At 31.6% G+C, this 10,847-nt stretch overlaps 1 pseudogene; it reads left to right on the forward strand.

The window, feature by feature from the left end:
• The first annotated feature begins 7,126 nt into the window (after nucleotides 1-7,126).
• On the forward strand, nucleotides 7,127-10,614 carry LOC149166805 (hydroxycinnamoyl CoA quinate transferase-like; annotated as a pseudogene).
• The last annotated feature ends 233 nt before the right edge of the window (nucleotides 10,615-10,847 follow it).

Raw genomic sequence — 10,847 nt, forward strand, 5'->3', positions numbered from 1 at the left:
ATTTATTTATATTAGAAATTTTTTATAATGAAAAACATTTTCAATAACCAATTTTTTTTTTAATACTCAAATGTTTAATATTTAGTGGCCATTGTACCTTCGACATTAAATAAAGATGTATGAGAATCATGATAAAAATTTACAATTCAATAATCACTATTTTACTTTGACATATAAAGAGTAAAGTCATCTCAATTATTAGCGACGCTCTTCTATTCTATGATACAATGCCTCCTATAATATTTATCCATTACATAACTCACACCTAGCACATAGTCTCACAAACATTTTGGCCACTGCATCCACCAATGTAACTTACTAAAATATTTCTTAAGAATTTTGGACACTTTATCTTTTTGAATATCCACTTGAATCCATGTGTTATGAGAAATATGAATACTTCTTGAAATGAAAATTTGCATTACATTTACTAGTCCTACATTATGTGTTTGGATCACATACTTGCGATAAATAAATTTTCTTTATTCTGTTTGTCTCGATTCCTAAATGTAATAACACGAAAAAATTAGTGGTGGGTTAAACGTGTAAATTATAGGGAATTGTAAAATGATCACCAATATTAAATAAACACCAAAACAAATGGTAATGGGTTATAGTGCAAGTTATAGGGCATTGGAAAATTATTACCAATATTAACTATAAATACATTATTTGATGACAATTTTGAAGAGGAAGTGATATACATCTAGCAAACACAAGCATATGAGGTCATACCTCTTTCTTCACATTAACATATTCCATGCCTTTAAAGGTATCCAACATCCAACATGTTGATTCATAGTTATTATGTCACTTTGGTAGTGTATTGGATATGTCTATTATTAGTCATGATGTGGTTACAACATTAATATATAATATTTGATCACTTTAATTAGTTCCTCGATCTTAATGGTGTGCTATTATTATGGTATATGCATAATAGAACAAATTTTCGCTTTTAGTTGTAAATATCTCAACAATTCACTTATCTTAATAATGCATAATGCATAGTTTTGATTTGTTTCACTCAAAGGCATCTTAATAATTTTGTATGAGATAAAAAACTTAATTAAGCACAATGAAAACATATGATGTGTATGTTTTTTATTAGGTTTGAATATAAAATTCCATAAAATGGGCCTCATCAACTGAATTTAAATTTGGACTTATAGTTGGAGAATTGCAATTATGTTTATTATTTTCTCTACATCATCAAATCCTCTCTATATCCTTCATATCAATCATTCCCTTTTTCCTCACTCTACACATCATTATATATCATGCTATTTTAATTTATTCTTGTTGTTTCTTACAACATTGATAAGTAAGATGCAGTGATATTTTCACTATCAAATAATTTGAGAATTAACACATATCTCTCTTTCCCTATGCCTCATCCCAAGCTCAAGAACAACTAGATGTGTACTTTACAACATTAATGCTATGGTAAGCATTTTTTACATGGTTTGATAAATACATTAAATAATCAATATCTTTATAAGATTAACATTCTCAGTGTTCTTGATGGATAATTATATTTAACATTTTGTTTGTAGGAGTCTAATAAAGCTCCAAATTATAAAAATCTCAAGCTAAATACTACACTATGGATTAAATCAGGCTAAATTTTCCATTCTTATAGGATTGTAAGCAAGTATTCCCTCTTATGGGTTTTATAGTGTTTTGACATAACTATTACACCTCAATATAGGCCTTAACCTTTATTATAATTTATTCTTTTCTAATGAGACTCTATTGAACATATTAAATGTATTTGGGCATTTAAAATACACTTAGATGATAGAATTAAGATTCATGTGGTATGGATTATTTGATTGTAGGTTTCTAAGAGAATTTACCACAATATTCATATTCAAGAGTGGTTGATGTTTCGAATCCTCAACTAGATTCATCTTTAGGACCAAAAGTTGGGTAGGAAAGAGAAAAAGATTATTATTAATAGATGCATGAAAGGAAGAAAGGAAGGATAAAGAGAGGGAGATGGAGAAGATCAACTATACATAAAACCTAGTGAAAACTGAAAAGAAGAAGAAAGCCCTAAAAATATATAATAAATAGTAAATTAATAGTAAAGCATAAATAAATATTAACCTCGATGGGGGTGGATGACTGAAGTATTAGTGGGGTCTAAGAGGGGTGGCATCAGTCGCCCCACCAAATTCTAAGGCCCATAAAGGAGGGGGGTGGAATGACATGCCCCCTCCCGTGCCCATGCATCTAACATGTGATAATTAACCTGAAATCATGAAGAAATTCGTCCAATGTTTCACATTTTTTCTTTCGTGTTGCTCGTTGATGTTGGTGATCTAATGCACTGAGTGTAGGAAGGGTCGACCAAATAGATGCCCTATAATCCTGGGCTTGAAGCTCTAGGATGGACATTTCCTATCACATTTTTCTTATTTAATGTGAACTTGTGGATGGAGAGGGCTCACTGGCAAAGTCTGGGATCATGGTCCTAGAAAAAACTCAAATTCCCAGGAGTTGTTGAGCATAGAGGGAGCGGGACGAAATATTCCCCAACCAGATGTGGGCCTGCAATAAATCTCTTCTCTTAGTAATCAACTAGTTCATGAGGTAATTCATGCTCGTTGGTTGGCCTGGTTTTTAGCTTTGTTATTGTTGTACACTAGTTTACTTTTGGGTTCTAGCCCCTCTTGTGTTGTACTTTAGATGTTGGTCTTTTTGGTCTATTTGGTCTACAACATTTAATTTTGGGGGTTCGTCTGTGGTTCACACCTCACGGTTGCGACTAGGAATGCAGGCCATTGATCCCTGACACTACTTGTTCTTTGTATCCCCCCAACTTATCTAGTACATGTTAGGGAGGAGGGTTGTTGTTATTATTGTTTTGATCACATCGGTGGATTGGGGGCCATAAAAAGGTTGTTTAACTCCCTTGGAATGAGGGTTTTCTCCCTCTCTAGGGAAGTGGGAGACTCATTTGTTCCAGCTCTTTGGTGAATTCTACAAACCCTTGGCTTCTGGTCAACTTTAATATGCCACGATGACATGGTCACACCCATAGGGGCATTGGAGAAAGGGATCAGTCCAACCAACCTCTTCCTAAGGCTTTCTCTCAAGCGGAGTCAATAACCGCCGATACAACAAATCCACATAACGTGCAGAAAGAAAATAATTGCTTGGAGGAGTTGACACACTGAGATAGGAACTTAATATCTAATTTTGTCATACTAAGTGAAGTGCTCACTTTACACAGAAAAAAAGAAGGTGTTATTGGAACAAGTCATAAATGCAAGGCATGATGTCCAAAAAACACTTATTTCTTTCATGAATGACCTTCAAATGAACCAATGGCATATGCTGAACAACTTGTCCCATTTGCAATGAAACCAATGGTGCATGCAAGAAAGCTTGGAAGGTTTGGATGGTTGCTTGAGCCATTTGGAAAAACATGTCATTGCGAATTTCAATTGTGACCTATTCATGGGTCTAGGATGAAAAGTCCTGCTTCAATAACTTAATCTGACTCCTAATAGCAATCTATTTTGTTTTGATTATGATGATTTTCTAGTTTTGTGTTTCTCTCTAGTTTTGCAGTATAAAAATTAATTTAGCTCATTATAATCGTTTTTTGAAATTTTCTACTAGCTAACAAATCTAGTAAGAGAGAGGTTAGTAAAATGTTGTGAATCAATAAACAACCATGTAATTTTATCTTATAAATAAAAATAGTTGACGAATATTAAAAAGTAATATTATAAAAAATTATAAAAATATAAATAATAATATAGTAATCCAATAAATATTAATTATTAATATTATAGTACAATAAATATAGATATTAATAATTATTATAGTTGAGAAACAAAATATAAATATAAATATAAATATAAATATAAATATTCTAATATTACAAATATAAATATTAATAATATTATTATTATAATACTAGATATAAATATTAATAATAAACTATTAGAAATATCAAAATTAATATTAGAAATATCCAAATTAATATTAAAATAATAATGTTATAATATTGTAAACATAAATATTAATATTAAAAATTAAAACTAAAACTAAAATTATTAATACTATAATATCATAAAATACAATTATTAAAAATAATGTATTAATAATAAAAATACAAAAATGGAGTAAAAATAAAGGTAATAATGAACCAAAAAGGGAGGGGAAGGGGTAATATGAATCCAACATAAAAGGGAGAGGAAGGGGTAATATGAATCCAACATAGAGAAGAAATCATTTTTAATATGGGTATATATATTTATTTTTATGTTCGAATTTTTAAAATTTTAGTTAATTTATTAGAAAATTAAATTTGAAATTATTTTTTAATAAATTAGGTAGATATTTATATATTAATTAAGGAAAGAAAAATAAAATGCTGAGTCTATTGCTAATTTGTTAGTGAGAAAATAAAAAATACGAAAAAAATGTTTTTATCTAAATTATGTGAGAAATATTATAAGTCTAGAATTCATAAAGTTCAAAACTAAAATAGAAACGCCTTAAAGTCTATACTTTGTGATTTGAAGAAAAGTTTTGTACAACGTTATGAAACTAAACAAAAACCTAATTAAACAAAGCATGAAGTGACTTATACATGAGGGGATTTTTCATCGAAATATGAAACGTGAACATAAATTCCCTTCGATGCACAAAGCTTAGAGTTGTCCATCCTTTTTTATTTGCATTTAAAATTCATTTAGTTGAAGTAGGTTGACCTAGTATTCTTTTCTTAACTCCACCAAAAGCTTACCCATAATATTTTTTTGTCTACCATTATAAGTCAATAGTTTGAAATACTTTGTGTCTTAAGTTCTAGAGGTTCTTATATCAAAAATCTATGGGCGATATCCTCTCAAATTTACACATCAAGAAGGAAGTCCCTCTCTAAATGGGCTTTGGTGATGGACTCAATTGTAGCTTTGGGTGTAGAAGAAGTACATTAATAAAAATGGTTGTAGAGGATGCAACCTCATCTTCATCGCAAGTAGGTGGGTGTCAACAAGGTCCTCGGTGGCTACACTTAGGTCAAATACAAGTCATACTGGCCAGATAAAGTTTTGAAAAGTAAAAAAAACATCACTGTAGAGTCTCTTGCCAAGTTGAGATGAGTCCCAAACACCCATAATAGCAGTAGCCTATAGTTGAAAGAGTTAATGAGTCATTCTATAGTAAGAACAGAACTAGTATTGAGCAAAAGTCACTTAAAAAAACGATGAAGAAAAAAAATAATTAATACAAGTAGTTTGATGTCATCCTCAAATTTCTTTCCCAACGTGGTTGTAGAACTCTCTAAAGACTTATTGGTACAAAGCATGTTTCTATAACTTTAAGAGCCATAATAAATTGACATACCAAACTAATGTTATTTTTATTATAATCTTTCTATGTTATAAATAAAATAGTAAAATGCTATGCATTCCCTAAAAATATGTAAAAATATGAAAGTGTTATAGTCATTTCCAATTGAAAATTCCATTCCTATCGCCCAAATAAAATATTGAAAATTTTATTAAAAATTGAAAATTTATTTAAATATTATTTCATTTATTTAATATAATAAAAAATAAAAAATACTCATTATTAAAAATATATACCTATTTTATTTTTATTAATTTAAATATAATTAATTTTAGAATTTTCCTTGGGGATAAATGTATAAATTATCCTCCAAATTTTATTAATTTAACCATAAATAATTCTACAATTTTCCTTATCTATAAATATATAAACTATCTTCCACTTAAAATTCTTGAAATAAAGATTGATCTTTCAAATCTGATAACAAGTCCGATATCAAATTTGACCAGGGGTCCATTCTCCTCGTTATAAAGGTTAGTTCCTTTTCAAATTTGATGACTAGTCCATTCTCCACGTCATGAAGATGGTCCTCTCTTCTCACTTGTTACATTATGTATTTAAGGCGGCCCTTCTATCACATTTAATTGAGTCGGGCCAGCGCCAAGGGATTGAGTTCCCAATAAAGATATTATTTGGTGTCATGGAAATCATGAGGACATTATTAAATGTATGAGGTCATTTGTTATCTAAATATATAATATTAAATAGTGCAGTTTAACTTGTTTTTTTGGAGTATTTTATTGTTTTTTTATATGTTTTTTTATGAGTACTTTTATTAAATTTAAGAGGTAAAGAGAAAATTTGTTTTAGTTGTAAATTTATAGTGAAAATAGTTATTATTGGTTTTTATTAGTGAACGCAGGTTGACTCATCACTATTATTTAAGGAAAACCACACCACTTAGAATTACTAGCAAGTAGTTCGTAACGTGGAAGATTTTCAATGTCTCTAGTTGGTGTTTCTTAATGGGAAAGGCTTTTACTCCTCTCAGATGTCTTTGGGTTGACTTTCAATGTCTCTAGTTCTTAGGCCGTTCTTAATGGGAAGGTTTTTATGCTTGTATGCCTTTGGGTCTTAGGTTGTTTCTTGGAAAAAAGTGACCTCCTAACCAAACAAAAACAATTTTAGCCCATACTCCAAACCGATTATAAAATAATATATTATCCAAAAATATAATTTAAATCACTTTTTTTTTATTATAATTTTTATGAGTTTCCAATTAAATTTGTTTAAACTCTTTTGAAATGATATATTAAGATTATTAAATTTTTATAAATCAAATATTTTAAAAGTATATAGTAATTTTAATAATAAAAAAATTATATCACTTAATTTTATTGGAAAAAAAGGAAAAAAAAAATAAAACAGGTAAACATCCCGATTTATCCAATTAGCTTAAAATGATTGGTAACGGGTTTAGTCGCATTGATTGATTAGGATTTTTAAATCAATCTCATGAAAGAATGTTTTTGAGTATTTGCTTAAAAATGGATACTTAGATCTAAAATTTATGGAGCAACCCAAGGTAAGAAATCAGCATTTAAATCTGTTTTTTTAATTAAATTAAATTGACCGATCTAAGACCTAAAACCTTGATCCGTGGCTTAGAAACGTCCCCGCAAATGTGCATTTATTTTAATTGTGCGTGGCTCTGTGATGCCCACGTATTCATGCGGATTGTTGCTTTTGGTAATTATAAATACAGATTAATGCTACAGCTTTGATCATAGCTTCTTCTCTCTTCAGATTTATGTTTGCTCTCTGAAGTTTTCTCAGCTGTAGGCACATCTGCAACCAGGCCGCAGCCATGGCCGAAGAGCAAGTAAAAATAAAAATGGTGGGTGTTTCAGCAGTGGTACCGGCCATCCCTACTGAGAAGCATACCATGTTCCTCTCCAACCTCGACTTGATTTGGATTCCCATTGTTAACTCTCATTCCGTGATGTTCTATAAAACAAATCCAGACTTGGATTTTACTGCGCTCACGGATATGTTGAAGAGGAGCCTGTCGCTAGTTCTGGTGGACTTCTATCCAGTCGCAGGTCGGTTGAGCACCAAGGCATCGGGTCGGCCTGAGATTGACTGTAACGATGCCGGGGTGGATTTCGTGGAAGCAACGATCGATATGTCTTTTGAGGACCTCGAAAAAGATGATTTTCGGCACCGAAGCTTTTACAAGGAACTGGTTCCGCTCCGTGATGGTTCGAAGCATGAAAACTACGACGGCCCGCTTTTCTCCGTTCAGGCATGTAGAATCGTTTTTGAAGGGTGGACATGTCTTGTTTTAATTTTATAATGTTTTGAAATTAGTTTTTATTTTATTATATATACTTGGCAATGTGTTTTTGATGTTATTTTCACAATTTGGTAACAAAGTTAGGATGGTTGAATTTAATTTGATTTATTGTAAATTTTTGGAATATTTTAGAATGTGATGGATCGGAGTGAAGTTAATTATTTGATTTTTGTTGTTTACATTTTAAAATATTTTTGAAATTTGCAATTGAGATAAAAATTACCACTTATAATAAATTACTTTTCTCAATAGAAACATGCAAAATTTTGATTAGAGTTATGTTTTACGGATACATGTGTAAATATAATCATATATGCATTTCACAATTTAGTATGAGGAAGATGTGTAATTTTGTAGGTGTTTATCTAGAGTTAGCACTTATTTCCTTTGAAAAATAATAAAATATTAACTAAATGAGTGTATATTTGGTCTATCATGAGTCTAGATTATCTTCGTTCTCAATCTATCATAAGTCAAAAGGGGTAAAATCTCTTAAAGTGCAAGCTTTTTAACAAAGTTGGTGTATATTTGATCTATTATAAGTCTACACCATCTTAAATCTCAAATCTCTTAAAGTGCAAGCTTCCATGTAAAAATTGAAGAAAAATTTACACCTCAAATGATTTGATCCATTTAAATGCATGATAAATACAATCTACACGTATATTTGTTTGTTTGTTTATATATATATATATATAATAATTTAAAAGAGATTTTTCTATATATTAATTATAAAATAGTTAAAAATATATATTCACTATTATATATTATTAAAATATATAATGCACACAATCTAACTACCCAAAAATTGAACTTAAATTGATGTTTTTAAGGTTTTGTGGTTGGGACTATTGATTAATAGAGGAAGATCTTTTGGAATGACTAGAGGAGTGTAAGTTTTAGAATGACTAGAAGAGTCCATATTCAAGACATCCATTCCACTAATGATTCTAAAACTTGACTAAAATACTTAAATTTATGAATAGTCTAATTCTGGCTCAAGCCTGTTTAACTATAGAATTTCCCCACAATCAAACTTACTTAACAATCTTCATCTATTAACCAACAATTTAAATTAAATTCAGCTAATCTACCAATATCACATATATTAAATAACACTTATATTTAAAAAATAAACTTATTATAAAAAATATTTATATTAAAAAAATAACACATACATTTAAACTATAGACCTATTATAAAAAAATATTTATATTAATAAAAAACGACGATCTCTGTGATAACCACAAACCAATGGCACCCTCACCTTTTCCTTGATTTGATAGAATCTAACTAACACACACCGCTGCAGATTTCATTTAGTCGCATGAAACTTAGCTAAATGGTTTTTTTTTTTTTTTTTCATCAGATAGTTAAATGGGTTATTTACTCTCATAAAACCTTTGCACTATACTAAATAAAATTCAACGTAGACACTGTTTTCTCTTTGAATTTCCTGCAAGTTGCTACCATTAGAAAGTCTCCGACCCTTCCTCCTCTTGGTTGTCAGTTGTTTAGTTCCAAGGATGGAAATTATTTGATCTGTTTTGTTCTGTGTATTGCAGGTGACTGGTTTTCATGGTGGCGGAATCTGCATTGGAGCCTCTATTCATCACGTTGTTGCAGATGGGAGTTCCTTCTGGCATTTGATGAATTGCTGGGCAGAATGTTGCAGGGGATCTCCTATTTCTAAGAAACCTGAGCACATGAGAACAATCTTCCAGACCGAGGACAAGATTAATTGTGCAATGCCCAACATATCTTTCAGGGCTGAAGAAGTAGTGACCGATGATATCAAGGAGGCGCAGATTTTCAAGTTTATACGAGAAGATTTACAGCCCAAGAACATGGAAACCAACGTCAGCAAAAGCGTCTCCGACATTAAAGACGAGCGCAGTTTCCACGAATTCATACTGAGAGACCAAATAGGGGACCTCGAGGTTGGCCGTTTACATTTAAATGAAGAAATGATTGGAAAGCTCAAGGAACGGTCCGGCGCTTCGTCTTCGTTTGTGGCAGTTAGCGCGCATTTCTGGAGATGTGTAACGAGAGCTCGAGAAGTCCCAGAGAATGAACCAGTTGGTTTTGGAATGAGCGCTAACAGCAGAGGCCGAGTAAAACCCCCCTTGCCTGCAACGTATTTTGGGAACTGCGTATGCATGGGCTTTGCCCAAACTACAGCGAAACAGCTTCTGGGGCAAGATATCCAGTTTGCTGCCGCTCTCATCCAGGAGCTCATCAAGTGCTGCTCCACGGAGGAGCAGCTCAATAATTTCATAGACTGGGTTGACTGCCGCCTTGGTAGCGGGAACCCTCTTCCAAGCTTAGCACTACAAATCTTGGGAGGCCGTTATTTTGTTGTCGCAGGGAATTCTCCCAAATTTCCTGTTTATGAAATAGATTTTGGGTGGGGGAAGCCAATGAATGCGCAGATTCCAACGCTCAGTGGTCTTGGAGGGATGATGCTGTTCCCAGGAAGAGACGATGGAGGGAGGGGTATGGATATCTACACTCGCCTCCCTCGCCAGCAGATGGAAACCTTGAAACATATCCTCATGATCATCCCCGACTGAACTATTACTGGGCTGAATCTGTGTCTGTGCTTACTATTATGTGTGCTGTGTGTCAATGTGAGAATGCTATGTTTCCTTGTCATGTCAATTTCAATCAGTGATTTGCAAACCCATAGGGCGTTCATTTAGGGTTTATGTTGGAGAATGTTATAATGTAAAAGTTCTGTCAGATATAGATATTTTGTCGGTATATGATTAAACTGAACTTTGATAACAAATTTACATGAAACTCCGTATAGTGAAAAAGAAATCTCAACGGTTGACTTGACGGACTGGGTAAGGTTGACGCAGTGGAGATTATGATTTTGCATCTCGCTTTTTAACTTTCGTAAGACTTGGGATCATCAAAATTTACAATCTTTTGATTTATACCTTTTTTCCAAAATTGAATAGCTAGATGTCATGATTTGGAATCTTTATTTTTACTTCAATTTAAAAATTCAGAAGAATACGTTATATCACACTGTTAATATTATGTATTGAGATAGCATAATTGAAATAAAAAGATAAAAAAAATACTATTGGTTGAAATAGTATATTTGAAATAAATAAAAAAATAAATATTAAATATATTTAAGTGTTAAAATTATATTTTTTTAGTT

Source organism: Pinus tabuliformis, chromosome 5_1 (assembly GCF_031772625.1).
Source record: "Pinus tabuliformis cultivar Carrire ecotype Pingquan chromosome 5_1, CPIR1, whole genome shotgun sequence".
In the NCBI taxonomy this organism is placed as follows: Eukaryota; Viridiplantae; Streptophyta; class Pinopsida; order Pinales; family Pinaceae; genus Pinus; species Pinus tabuliformis.